Source organism: Eptesicus fuscus, chromosome 6 (genome assembly GCF_027574615.1).
Source record: "Eptesicus fuscus isolate TK198812 chromosome 6, DD_ASM_mEF_20220401, whole genome shotgun sequence".
NCBI classification, from domain to species: Eukaryota; Metazoa; Chordata; class Mammalia; order Chiroptera; family Vespertilionidae; genus Eptesicus; species Eptesicus fuscus.
The window spans coordinates 94587758-94602073 of NC_072478.1; the positions used below are offsets into that span (position 1 = coordinate 94587758).

At 46.0% G+C, this 14316-nt stretch overlaps 1 protein-coding gene and 1 non-coding gene across 7 annotated transcripts in view; both read left to right on the top strand.

Moving 5' to 3' along the window:
• The first annotated feature begins 3335 nt into the window (after positions 1 to 3335).
• LOC129149592 (U6 spliceosomal RNA) lies at positions 3336 to 3442 on the top strand. The gene has a single exon (XR_008556470.1). It is a non-coding gene; the product is annotated as a U6 spliceosomal RNA (small nuclear RNA).
• A 10210-nt stretch (positions 3443 to 13652) lies between these two features.
• Positions 13653 to 14316, top strand: part of TTC1 (tetratricopeptide repeat domain 1) — a 69051-nt gene continuing 68387 nt past the window's right edge. For all 6 annotated transcript variants that reach the window (XM_054718117.1, XM_054718114.1, XM_008147659.3 and 3 more), the window contains exon 1: positions 13653 to 13728. The gene's annotated coding sequence lies outside the window, so the exon portion shown is untranslated. The remainder of the gene's footprint in view (positions 13729 to 14316) is intronic.

Sequence of the window (14316 nt, forward strand, 5' to 3'; positions counted from 1 at the left end):
AAGACAAAGAAAATAAATTCGGTGGGGGGTTTTGTTTTTGTTTTTGTTTTTTAATCAGATCCCAGTGTTTTCGGACTCAGGGTCTACCTTGAGGAAAAAAGACACAAGCTTATGACAGTATAAGAATTTTGTGTCCTACAGTGTAGAGAAGCATATTACTCAAAGAGGTGAACCTGAAATTTAGTAAAAGTTATGAGTTTGTTATACCATAACAGGTAACTAGAAACAAAGGGAAGACTTAAGATTTCTACTTGGTCTGACCCTGGAATTCACTTTCATAACCGTTACCCTAGTACCTAACTGATACCCAACAAGTGTGCGTTCTCTCTCGACAGAGCTGGTGAAATGCAAGATTTGAGGTCTGGCACCTACTGGCCTTGAGTTGCAAAGTAGACAGAGGGCATGAGAGGAAAAAAAATAGAAAATCGGGCCAGAAAGGATATGCTTTGTGGTTTCATTGTTTCCCCCCAGCTTTACTGAGGTACCACTGATCAATAAAAATTGTATATATTTCAGGTTACAAAGTGATGTTTTGATATACATATACATTGTGAAATGGGACTACCACACTCAAACCACTTATCATATCCATCACCTCACGTAGTTACCTTTTTCTGTGGTGAGAATGTTGAAGATCTACTCTCTTAGCAGATTTCAAGTTTGCCATCCAGTGCGTTAACCATCGTCACCATGCTGTGTGTGAGGTCTCCAGAACCTATTTGTCCCACGTGATGGAAACGTTGTGCCTTTGACAGCACTTCCCTTTTCCCCTCCCCGGCCCCTGGCACCCACCATTCTACTCTCTGCTTCTATGAGTCAGTGTATTTAGATTCCACCTGTAAGTGGGGTCATGTGGTATTTGTCTTTCTGTGTCTGGCTTATTTCACTCGGTATAATGCCCTCCAGGTTCATCCATGTGGTTGCAAATGGCAGGATTTCCTTCTTTTTTAAGCCTAAAAAATATTTTAAATTAGGACAGGCAGCTTTCTGCTGCTCAACCGTGAGGCCCTCCAAAGTTTATTTAGTGTTGTATTAGTTTGCTAGAGCATCTGTGGACTGATGGCTTAAACCACAGTAATTGGTTTTTTCACAGTTGAGGCTACAAGTCCCAGATCAAGGTGTCGGCAGAGTTGATTTCTTCTGAGGCCCCTTTCCTCGGCTGATAAATGGACGTCTTCAACAGGTGACCTCATAATCTTTCCTGTGTGTATCTGTGTCCAGATGTCCTCTTCTTATGAGGACAGTAATCATATTGGATTAGGGCCCACCCTAATGACCTCGTTTTACACCACTTACCTCCTTAAAGACCCTGGCTCCATATACAATCACATTCTGAAGTACGGGGGTCTAGGACTTCAACATATGAATTTGAGTGGCGGGGGGGGGGGGGGAGGAAACGACACAAATCAGCCCATAACAAGGATCAATATCTCAGAACCTTGGGACTAAAGTCATAATGTTAGGGCACATCAATGAGATAGGCATTAGTAGTGTCTCATTTTTAGGCTTAGAAAAGTTTAATAGCCCAAGACGACATGGCTTCCAGGTGGAAGAGGCAAGGGTTTGAATCAAAGAGCCGACCGACCTTGCTCTGTACACTCCTAGCCTGGATAAATCTCTGTATGTGGAAGGAAGCTCTTCTCACCTTCTTGTTTCTTCAAGGGCCCTTCTCCTCCCCCACCCACCCCAACTCTGCCCTCTCTCTGGTCTGGGACTTTAGAAAACAAAAGCCAGGAAACCTTGCAACGTCTGAATCCCCTCTGTTCACGCCTCACCTGAAACTTGGAAGCACAAAGCCTGCTGCCTGCTTGAATGAAGGGAACGTGGTGGGGGTTGGGGATAGGACATGAATGAACAGTACAAAAAACCATCCAGTGGCACTACCCCAAGGTCCCATGGATCCCCATCTGAAGGGTGAATCAGTACTGAGATGCTTCCTGTATGTGCATGCTGACTCAGCCAGGTGTGGAGAGGGCCAGTGCATACAGCTAATGCAGCTCCAGCTCTCCCCCTCCTCTCCCCCCCTCCTGCCCCTCCCCCAGCACCACCACCACCAGGCTCTTGCAGAGCAGGATGGGTGAGGAAGCCTCTGCTGCAGCATGAAGGGGGAGGCGGCCTCCTACTTTCCCTGCTGATTCCAGGTGGTCCTTAGATCACTGTGCTTGAGCATGCACCCCTCAGGGAAAGGACCACGTTTTACTCCCCCTCGAGATCCCCTACAGGGACCCACTTGGCTCAACACTGAGATGGAAAAGCTGCTTCCTCCCTCCCCCGGGGCGAGTGTTGTAAGCAGCTCGGGGAGCCTGTTCCCAGAAACCAAGCAGCAATTGCTTTCGTGCCTTTGAAACCGCGCCGGGAGGTTTCAGTTTCCTCCTTTTGCAGGCTGGTACATATCTGGTGTTCAGTTTGTTTTCTTCCACCGCCAGAAGCTCTGATCGCGGGTCCCCGGCGGGGGGCAGTGCGCACCCGGGTGCGCGGGTCTCTCCCGGGGGCTCAGCGGGCCGGCGCCACGGCGGCGTCTCCAGCTGCTCGCAGCAAAGAAGACGCAGCCTCCCCGAGCGGCTCCTCGCCTCCCGGAGCGTGGCGTCCTCCCCCGGTACGTGCAGAGACTGGGAAGCAGTCTTCAGACACTGCAGGGACCGAGGCCGCTCCACGCCCCCTTCCCTGACAGGTGCTCTGAGCGGGACAAACTCGGCCTTAAGGCGGACCCAGGCGCCACCTGCTGTCCGTCGCGCCTAGGCGACTAGGAACAAAGTTGCTTTGCCATTCAGCTTGCGCTGCCCTGTCCACTTCCTCGGAGCCCCCTATTGGTGTTTCAGCTGCAGCCAGACATTCTAGAAATCTGGGTTAAGAAAACTTAACTTGGAGTTGTGTGTTGGCTTCAGGGGATCTGGGAACCTCCTCAACAGTAGGCAGAGGGTAACACCTTGGAAGAGTGCAGGACAGCTTTCATGAGTCCAACTACTGTTTTATGATCCGGGGACTGTGTGCCCAGCAACGTGCAAGCCATTGGTAGTAAGTGGTGACCAGACAGACAGGTTACGTCTCCTCTTGGACCTTACATGAAATTTACTATAGGCTGCAGTAGGCTGGATAATGGCCTCCAAAAATGTCCACCTCCTAATCCCTGGACTTGGAAATGTTACCTTTCCTGGCAAAGAGGACTTTGCACATGTGATCAAAGTAAAGATCTAGCTAGAGATGAGCAGATTATCCCGGGTTATCCCAGTGGACACGATGTAACCACAGCGTCACTCTAACAAGAGGGACACAAGCCAAGGCAGAGACAGCCAGAAGGTGACAAGTGACAACAGACCCAGAAGGATGGAAAGAAAAGCATCTGAAGATGCTGCATGGCTGACTTTAAAGATGCAGAGAAGAGTAGCATGACCCTTGGGCAAGGATGACACACACACACATTCCTGATCCGTTCCATGTTTACAAAAACAAAAAGATGTGGAGAGGGGGGCAGGAGCCGAAGGATAGCGACAGTGTCTGGTCGATGGAAGGGGCGAGGAAACAGATGCCCCCCTAGAGCTGCCAGAAGGACCTGCTGTCACCCTGACCTGAACTCAGGGAACCTGCTCTCAGGCTCCCGGCCTCCAGAACCGTCCGAGAATACATTAGTGCTCTTTGTGCCTCTAAGTTTGTAGTGATTTGTTTCAGCAACAAGAGGGAACGAATACATACCTCAGCAGGCCGCAGCCCCCACAAGTGGTGAGACCCCATACTCACAGCCTCTCCAGTGCTGAGGGTCTCTGCATCGCTGGCCCTCCCTCTCGTCAGGAGGAGACAAGTCCAAGAGGCAGAAAGTGCACCGAACACTGAGGAGTGCCCGTACCACCTCCTCCCGGGGTCGGAGAGGTGAGCCTACCTCCGAGTCCCTTCCCCGGAGAGCTTTGGGACTCTGGGGAAGAGGAAATTCAGGTTGCATTTTCCTACCTGGGCCACCAGAGCTGGGCCAGGGACTCCACAGAGCTATGGGATAAATGTGGGCACCTCCTCGAGCACCAGTTTTATCGGAAGAGACAAGATTTAAAACATTCTTAATAGAGGCATACCTCGGCGATATTGCGGGCTCTGTTTCAGACCACCGCAGTAAAGCGGGTTGTCATCTTTTTGCCGGTGGAGGGTCCTGCCTTCAACTAGGCTCAGAGCTCAAATGTAATAATCCTGCTTTCATTATATTTACTTTTACTGAGAACTCTTTTTTTTTTGGTATAGCAAAGGTGGGAATTTATTGAAGAACAAGTACAGACTCCCACGTGCGGAAGGGGAAAGAATCACAGCGCAGACTCCCCCGTGGGGAGCGGGAAGAGTCCCCGAGAACGTCTCTTTAGAGCAAGTGGCACTGGTATTATGCAGATTGCATAAAATTTTATATACATTTTATTAAGTGGAAAAGGAAAAAAAATATTTTAAGATTTATGTCAATAATAGAAGACCGCCGAAACCGGTTTGGCTCAGTGGATAGAGCGTCGGCCTGCAGACTCAAGGGTCCCAGGTTCGATTCCGGTCAAGGGCATGTACCTCGGTTGTGGGCACATCCCCAGTAGGGGGTGTGCAGGAGGCAGCTGGTCGATGTTTCTCTCTCATTGATGTTTCTAACTCTCTATCCCTCTCTCTTCCTCTCTGTAAAAAAAAAAAAAAAAAATCAATAAAATATATTAAAAAAAATAATAATAATAATAGAAGACCACAGAAATAGCAAAAATCACGATGTGAATATGCTAATGATGGAAGTACACTCTTCAATTACTGCTGTTACTTCTTAGAATTTTTAACCCATCAAACCTGGAGAAATACTTGCTGTGGGCAAGTTCTGGCTAAGAACTCAGATTGTACCAGCCCCTATTAACCCCCACCCTGTCACTGTGTCACCGTAATGGAGCCAGGGGAGTGGGCCCGAGAGGCCTACAGTTTGGAAATTAGAGCTCAGGAGACAGGAGCTGGCTTCTGGCCCAAGGCCTTTCGAGCTGACCCTGAGGGTGATTGGGGATCTGCTGTGACTCCTCAGAATTCCCCCGCAGGGACAGGGATGGACGGACAAGAAGAAGCATGCCGGTCAGTCTCACTGCCTCCCCAGTCCCACCTCACCCTCCAGAAGGGGGCACATTAGCCACCCCTGAGCTAAGGAATTGCAAAAGCTGCCTGCTTGCTTGGTAAAAGGAGGAAGGGAAAGATAGAGAGGTTAAGCACAATGTAGTATTTTGAGAAATGGTCCTGCTCATGTACTTATATAATTAAGTATATTAATCATGTACTTATATAATTAAGTCAGCATATTAAGCCAGGCTGTCACCACAAAATGTCACAGGCTGGGTGGCTAGAGAACAGAAATTTATTTTCTCACAGTTCTGGAAGTCTTACGACCAAGATGTCAGCTGGGTTGGTTGCTACCAGGCCTCTCTCCTTGACTTGCAGGTGGCCGCCTTCTCACTGTGTCCTCACGTGGCCTTTTCTCTGTGAGTGTGTATCCCTGGTGCCTCTTCCTCTTCTTCTTGTTGTTGTTTTTTTTAATATATATTTTTATTGATTTCAGAGAGGAAGGGAGAGGGAGAGAGAGATTGAAACATCAATGATGAGAGAGAATCATTGATTGGCTGCTTCCTGCATGCCCCCTACTAGGGATCGAGCCCACAACCCAAGCATGTGCCCCTGACCGGAATTGAACCTGGGACCCCTCAGTCCACAGGCTGATGCTCTATCCACTGAGCCAAACCAGCTAGGACTCTTCCTCTTCTTATAAGGGCATCAGACCTATTAGATTAGGGCCCCACCCTTATAATCTCCTTTAACCCTCATTAGTCCTCATAGGTTTGATCTCCAAATACAGTCACATTGGGAGTTAGGGTTTTAACACATGATTTTGGGGGGAGACACGGTTCAGTCCATAACAGACCGGGTATGGAAATCTCCTGGAAGGACACACAGCACACTGCTGTTAATATCATTTCTGGGGAGTGGAACTAGTCCTATTCTTCCACCTGAAGTTTTTAAATGGTGTTATTTTGAAAGATGATGGTAAGAGGATAGTAATTGAAGGGGGTGACCAATTTTAGCCTGCCCAGTACCTCTGAAGAAGCAGCCCAGCCCTGAGTGTGAGAGTCCCCCAGGAAGCCGACTTTGCAGGCACTAGCTGCCATGTGGTCCCCAGTCTCAGTGCTAAGGGAAGGAAAAGGGCCGGTGGGGAAATAGCTCCATCCTGTGACCAGACTGTAGGCCAGATGTTTCGTTAGGAACCTCCACTCCCTCTTTACCCTTTGACCCCTTCTTAGGCCCGTAGGCTTACACATGTCTGCACCCCCACCCCCACCCCCACCCCCACCATGGGTCCCCAGCTCTGATGGCAGAGGTCCACAGCAGAGTGGCCACTGGAGCAGGAAGTAAGGGGAGGGGCTTTGAAGTCTGAAGGTCCTTTGCAGCCTCCCACAACCTCTGCACTCACTTCTGATCCCACATCCTCCCTGTGAAGTCAGCTCTGTGGCAGAAATAACATCTCCGAGGCTCATGCAGGAAATCTGAGGAATAAATGAGAAGTTGCCTCAGTCCCCTGCATTTATATAAACCTCCTAATTGCTTCCATGTGTCTGGTTGTTAGCCACTAATTATTAGGTGTTTTGTCTCTGTCAGCATTTTCATAAGCTGTTCCTTTCTGTGATAGGCATTTAACCCAGGCTGAGTTGCCATGTTTTGAGGCTGTGTGGGGGGTTTTGAAGCTGTGAGCCAATGTGGTAGAAAGCGCATTGAACAGCAATGCACTGAAACAGCAATAACAACATCTGCATTTAATACGCCGGGCACTGCATTGCATCCTTTGATTCCTTGAATCCTCACCAAGAAACCCTAAATGGTGCTCTTATAGATGAGAGGCTCGGAGAGGCTTGGTCACCCGGCCAGGAAGAGGTGTGTGTCGGTCAAGGCGTGAGTTTGGCCCCACTTAGCAGATACAAGTAGCAGTGGTTTGGACGAGTCCGAAGGTTTTTTTGTTTCTCTCACAGGTAGGCAGTTAAGGAACAGATAGTGTGGCCGCTTCGTAGGGTCAGCAGAGGCCCGTGTCCCTTCTAATGTGGCCATAATGTCCCTCTTCTAGGCAGGAGGGGGAAAGGGACAAGGGCAAAAGGTGCATACGGGTGACTTTGTCCCCCTTTTAAGGAGATTTCCAGGAAGTCCTGTCTCTGTGCGTCTGCTGTGTGTGGTCGCTGTTTCCGCCTGACGGCTACCGCATGTTTGATTCTGTGCTAAGCATTACATAGATTACTGCACTGGTTTTTTCATAACAGCCTTGAAGAAAGGTCCTTTCAACCCTGGGGTTCTAGTTTAATGCCTGCTATTACTAGTGCACTGCTAAGTAATCCTAGATAAATCACTTTCCCGCTCTGCCCCTCAGTTTTCTCATTTGTTTTATGAGGAATTAGACTAGATAAGGAGTTCTTTAACTTGGGGGTCTACAGACCCCCCACAAGGCCATGGATAAAATTCAAGAGGGAGGGTCATGAATTTGGATGGTGAAAAAATAGCATATTCTTGTTTTCACTAACCTCTAGTTAAAATTGAGCATTTCCTTCTATTATGACTGTAGGCAGCAGATCACAGTAATCTTAGCAGAACCTGTGACTTTTCACCAAAAGAAATCAGAGATTTTTTTTAGCATATTATAGTAGCTCAGATATGTTAAAATAGTGTTTTTTGATCATCACTACCTCAAAAGTACGGTATTTATTATACCTACCATATTTAATGTGATTATATGTACATGTATCTCAAAAACGTGATTTATGTCACAAACGTTTTTAAATATTTGAGTAACCTGTTGCATTATAATTTATTTTCCTCATAATCCTGTGTGTTTTGTTTTATGCACACACTAACACACACACAAAACATTTTCTGGCCTAGCCAGTGTGGCTCAGTGGTTGAGCATCAACTCATGAACCAGAAGGTCATGGTTGGGTTTTCAGTCAGGGCACATGCCAGGGTTTCAGGCTCAATCCCCAGTAGGGGACATGCAGGAGGCAGCCAATCAATGATTCTCTCTCATCGTTGATGTTTCTATCCTCTCTCCCTCTCCATTCTCTCAGAAATCAATAAAAACATATTAAAAACCATTTTTCTTAGAAGTGCCCATAGGTTTCGTGGCCAAAAGAACTCTTAGGACAAGTGAGACCACCTCCTAGGCTAGGAGATCTCTTTGCCCCTCTGGCTGTAAATGAAACTCTGCCACTAGCTATCATGGCCATCCTGAACAAGTCCCTTCAGCTCTCGATCTCCCCAGTTTTCTCTTCTGTAAAGGGGGTACCATGCATGCTTTGTCTAGCTCAGAGCTGCTAGGAGAAGCAACATAATCTACATTAAGCTCACTCAGTTGCAGAGCGTATGCATATTCACTTACATGGGGTCAGCTTCTGAAGTGCTAAGCAAATGTTGAGTGTTATTAAATTATTCCATTTTAGCCCCATTTCCCAGAGATGCTGATGTTTTTCTATTACTTCCAGATAAGTGTCCTGCTACAGCCATATAATTGCTGATGCCAGATTGGGATTGAACTAGTACACAATTCAATAATAAAGAGGAAAATGCACCTTAAGTGCACTTGGATGAACCTACTTAAGAACACAAGGAGATAAAATGAGATTTCACCATGGGTCATATAGCTTCAATTGTCTTAGAAAAATGTGAGCCAATATACCATGCTTAAAAAAAAAAAAGTCATAGATCAACAAGTCATTTTCTCTGCAATCTCTAAACGCAGGGATAATTGGACAAGTGACAGGAAAGTTGGTTTCCTTCCTAACTGTGCCTTTAAAATATCTGTGAATACTTATTAAATATGTCTTCAACCAAGACATCTGCTGAGGTGGACACCATGAAGGTTTTAAATAGCAAAGTAAAGATCTATAAATACCTTATTTCTTAAATTATATTTTAGAAAGAACCTCAAATGATGTTTGGCATGTTACAGAATGCTTTCAGTCTTGAACCCAAGACACAGGTAGTCAGCTTGGCCAGGAAAGATGGCCCCCAAACGAACAGGTATTTTTATCAGTTTCCCCGAAGGTTTATGGAAATACTCATGGATGTTTCTGTTGGAGAGGGTGTTTGTTCTGTGCAATGGAAGCTGCCCTCTTTCCTGGCTTGCTGAGGAGTTTATAGGCTACTTAGTCCCCAAATACCCATTGCCTCTGCTTTGACCTGAACAGAGGATGACAAAGAGACCAATCTCCTTTCTGGAGTGATAAGATGTTCTCCCCCTTCAAAGGGAGGCTGGGAGGATTCAGAGAGAGGGATCGCAGATGAAAGCATTCAGCACCCTGCTTCACACCCCGCTGGCCCCTTTTTCCTCCTGATGCCTGCCCTTACCACCTGCTGGACCAAAATCAGCCCACCGCCTGAACTTGCAAAGGTTTGGACATCATCTCAATGCTCTATGCTTTAAAATGGGCATTGCCCTTTAATATAGAAAAGTGAGGGTCAGAAGCATGTATCCTAACTCAGAATAAAGTGTTTGGTGTACTTGATGAGTCTCAGGAGAGGGAAAAAAAATGTGCTAGCTCAGTCATTCCATTTGTGGTTGGGGCACGAATTTCCTTTCTTAGTCCAAATGACCAAGTCTGTGAGGGCAGAAGGGGGTTGGGCAGTCGGGCTGGTGGATGCAGGATGCTTGCCTTGGCAGTCTTTTGGATGACTGCCTCCAAGATTGTCAGTCTCCATTTGTATGGTACCTTTACCCATCCATCACCAGCATCACAGGCCTCAGCCATTTGCCTGACACTGAAAAACTGCAGAATTTTCCTGCCAAGTGTATATCCATATACATTGGTATCGATATAGATCACCTTCAAAGGCCACTTCTGCTTCTTGCGGTTAAGGTTACCATATCTGCCAGCTCTTTAGTTCTTTAGAAAAACATACTTTGTGGTTAGACCTGGCATTATGTCCTTGGTCTGCTCCATTAGCTGTGTGACCTTAGAGAAAACTTTTAACCTCTCTGAGCCTCCACCTTATATTATAATTTGTAATAATAATACCTAACAATGGCATCCATTTATACAATAGTTGAATGTTCATTGTGCACCAGGCACTGTGCTAGGCTCTAGGAATTTCAAAGAAAGGAAGAAAGACAAGCTCTCGATCCTTGTAGCTCTTACAGTCTAATAGAGGGAATTATAATAATCAAGTAAATAAATACTCCAGATTGTTACAGATGTGATAAAAGACACGAAGGAAATGGGCAGGGTGACATAATAGAGTGAGCTGCGTAAATGATACTAAGGTGAGATCTGAAGAACGAGAATGAGCAAACCATGGGAAGAGCTGTTCACAGCCCCAGGGAGAGGTAACACTGAGCATGGGGGTCTGGAGATGGAGAAGAGATTGTGTTTCAGGAACAAAGAGTAGCATCGTGTCCAAGAGGGAAAGGGGTACAAGGTGAGGTCAGAGAGGTAGGCAGAGACCAGATCGCATGCGCCTTAGGGGTCGTGATAAGGAATTTTAGATTTCATTCTAATCAGAGCGGGAAGTCAATGAAAATGGTTAAGACTTGTTTGGTATTCGTGCTGTTAAAGGATCGGGCTGGTTACTGAATGGTGAAGGGATGATAGGAAGCAAGGGTGAAAGTGGGGAGGCCAGGGTTATTATAGGTAAGACTTACAATAATGAGCACAACCCTTTACATAATGAGCACAGCCCCTGACACATAGTACTTCTCTAGGAGTGTTCATTAGCTATTGTTCCGGAAAGTCTAAGCCTGTGCCGTCTAATGCAGTAGACAGCAGCTTTATGCAGCGATTGAGCATTTAAAATGTGGCTAGTGCAACCATGGACTTAAACTTCTCATTTAATTTAATTTTAATTAAATTAAACTTATATTTAGCCCTGGCTGGTGTGGCTCGGTTGGTTGGGCATCCTCTTGTGCACAGAAAGGTTGCCTGTTCGATTCCGGTCAGGGCACACGCCTGGGTTGCAGGTTCCATCTCCAGTAGGGGGCATGCAAGAGGCATCAATTGATGTTTCACTTTTGTATCAATGTTTCTCTAAAATTCAATAAAATATTTTAAAAATAAATTAAACACATTTAAAAACTAATATTTGATTCAGTCATTGGGAAGTATATTTTTTTAAAAACTTGGATATATGAATCTACTTTTCTAATTATAAATGTTATGAAATCTGAATATAGATTTAAGTATTTTCAATGAAAACTTAATGTCCAGATTGAGATGTGCTATAACAGTAAAATATACACATGATCCCAACAACTTAGTATGAAAAAGAGAATGTAAAATATTCTATTAATTGTCATATTGATTATATGTTTAAATGATAATATTTTGCACATATTGGGTTAAATAAAATATTATTTAAGTTAATTTTTCTTCTCTTACTGTTTTTAATGCTGCTACTAGAGACTTGAAATTACATCTGTGGCTCATATCTTATTGCTAGTGAACATGCTGATCTAAGGGAAAACAGAAATCTAGATATTTAAATACTCAGAATGTTAACTCTTGATTGTGTCTCCTATGAGAAATCTCAATTTGAGGATTGGAACTGGGAAAGAATAAAGAGCAATAGCATCTCTGAGAAACGCTATACAGGCTCTACATCTAAATTATGTATTTTATATACATCTCACCCTTGAGGAACCTTTTGGCATCCCTGGCTGTTGGATATTGGACCTGCGGTGGCAAGTTCAGGTACCCCAACTCTGGGGGAAGATGAAGAATGGTCCCAGAGTATAAAGCTGTATTCCCAAAGCCAGGCTCAGTAAGCCTCGTGGAATTAATATATCCACTTTGGGCACAGAAAGGACTGAGCCAGTATAGCACAGAGTTATTAAATCTCTATCCAGGGAGCATAAAAACACAGAACCTCCCAAAAGTTTAGCACAGTGTGGGCGTAATAAGTCACCGGGGAGGCAGGAGTGATTTCCATCTCTGCCTGCAGATTCTCTACAAAGCAATTTCTTTCCAGTTAAAGTGAGTGCCAGGTTTAGGCTCATTATCCCATTTAAGCCTCATGAAACTTTACGAAGTAGGCATCAAGGTTCAGTGATCAGATCACACAGCTGCTAAAAGGCAGAGCAAACTCAGGCCGTCCGACTGCAGAACCTTCACTCTTAACCCCCATACTGGGCAGCAATCCCGCTGTCTGCCGTGACCCAAAAGGCCACCTTGCATAGAAGGCTCCTTCTCTTGTATCCTGTTCGGGCCATAATTCCTGAAAGATCATCCATCCGTGTGCTAAGAGGAAGTTCACTGACCACTTGCAAATGTAAACAAGGCACACATGGCCTCTACCCTGGGCAATAACCACAGAACCGCCCTCTCCACGAGAAATCTTTCTTCCTTTTAGAGCGGCCGTGAGTGCTAAGAGACGAAATCTCCACGGTCCCAGGAACTGACAGGTGGGCTTCCATCTGTAAAAGTCTGTGTCTTGCTTTATGTTCTATAGCATTCAGCTACTTATTGTTAAAATGAAAAGCAAATGGAGACCAGCCTTGAGGGTTCCCTGAGCAGATAAAACCAGTTGAGTCATTAATTTAGCTTATTGCCAATCGCTGCGGAGAATAAACAGTCGCTGCTTCCTCGTTCACTATATAAGCTGCTTATAACAATGGCCCATCCCCGCGCCTCATTCTGTGTTTTGGTTTGAGTGCTTCTGGTGTGTGCACGGTACGTTTTTACTAATTACTACTTCTGTGATTCATGGGTTTTACTGTGGCTATTTCTGAACCTTTCGCATCCCATGGCACCTGAAAAGGGACCCCAAGAAGACGAACCCCAGCAACCCAAAGGCTGGTGAGCAGCCAGGTGCTGGTACCCACAGCTCTTCGCGCTCACTACTTTCTCGTGGCGTTTTGGGGTGTTTCTTGGATCCAAACTCCCCTCTCTCTGCCTTCCCAGCACAAGGCCTGGTGTCTAATAAATATTTCTTTGAGTGAATGTGTAGGTCCACAGTTCCCTTTTGGTTCCAGGACCTCATCACACTCTTAAATATTATTGAGAAGCACAGAAAGCTTTTATGTGGGTTATACCTATCAATGTTTGCTGTATTAGAAATTAAAACTTAAATGAGTTAATAAATACTAACATTTTTTAAAGTTAACACTACACCCATTATATGCTAACTTAAATAATCTTTTTATAAATAACTATTTTCCAAAACAAAATATATGTAGTGAAAAGAGTCGCATTGTTTTACATGCTCGGAAATCTTTGGCGTAATAGAAGACAGCTGGATTTTCCAGCTCGGTCTGCATCCAGTCCTTGGAGCCGCTGGAAAACTCCACTGTACATTCATGAGAGGACTATGGAAAAAAGGCAAATGACAGTATTATTATGAAAACTGTTTTGATATAGAGGGGCCTTGAAAGGCACACTTTGAAGACCATTAGAGGGAAAACTTCACTTTGGGATAAGGTTTCTGCTTCAGGATTCCTCTACACATTGCTAGCAGGAGAGCAGTCAGAGAGAAGGAAGAAGAGGAACACCATCGAGACAGCCTCTTTTCCTTTGCGCTAACGCGGAGTCTTGCCGTACCACAAGATGGCCACCGCCACTTGTACTCCGGGCCGTACAATGACGTCACATAGCGCCGTTCCACTACATTTCCCAGGATGCTCTGCCAACAGCGACGCCATTGGTCGGCGCCGACGGAAGTGTACTTGACCAAGCGGAAGTAGAGGGTCTCCGAGGCTGGGAAGGTGAAGAGAGGAAGTGTGAAGCGGTGAGTAGCCTGCTGGGTCTTCTTAGCTGTCGGTGGGGGACGCACCCGGCGCGGGGGCGAACTGTTGGGAAGTGCGGGGTGGCCCCTTCTTAAAACGGGGGCCTCAGACTCCTGCGTTCTTCCTGTAGACCTGGGAGCGGGGAGAAACGAAACACTGCTGTGGAGGCGCAGTCTCCCTGTTCAGATACTGCTGTTTGAAGTTTGCTTGGGACGAGCTGGGGCGAATTCGGGCTCTTGTCGCGACCCAGGGGTCGTTGGTGTCATTTTACTGCTACCGAACGGGTGGGGCTGTGTCGGTCTGACTCAGCTCCTCCCGCAGTGGTTCTCAGTTGGCTGCACATTAGAACCACCTGGGACGCCTTTTTAAAATTACAAATTCCCTACTACGCTAACCCAGCGAAACCAATAAATCGGAGTCTGTGGAGTGTGAAATCTGCACTAAAGCGTCCCAGGGCTTACGTTGTGCTGCCAGGGTTGAGAACCATTCTTATTTAGTGCCTGATTTTGACCCCCAAGGGGATCCTCATTTGGACCACCTGTGCAGGGCTCCCCTTCCACTGTAACCTGCATGGGCTCTGTGTCTCGAAT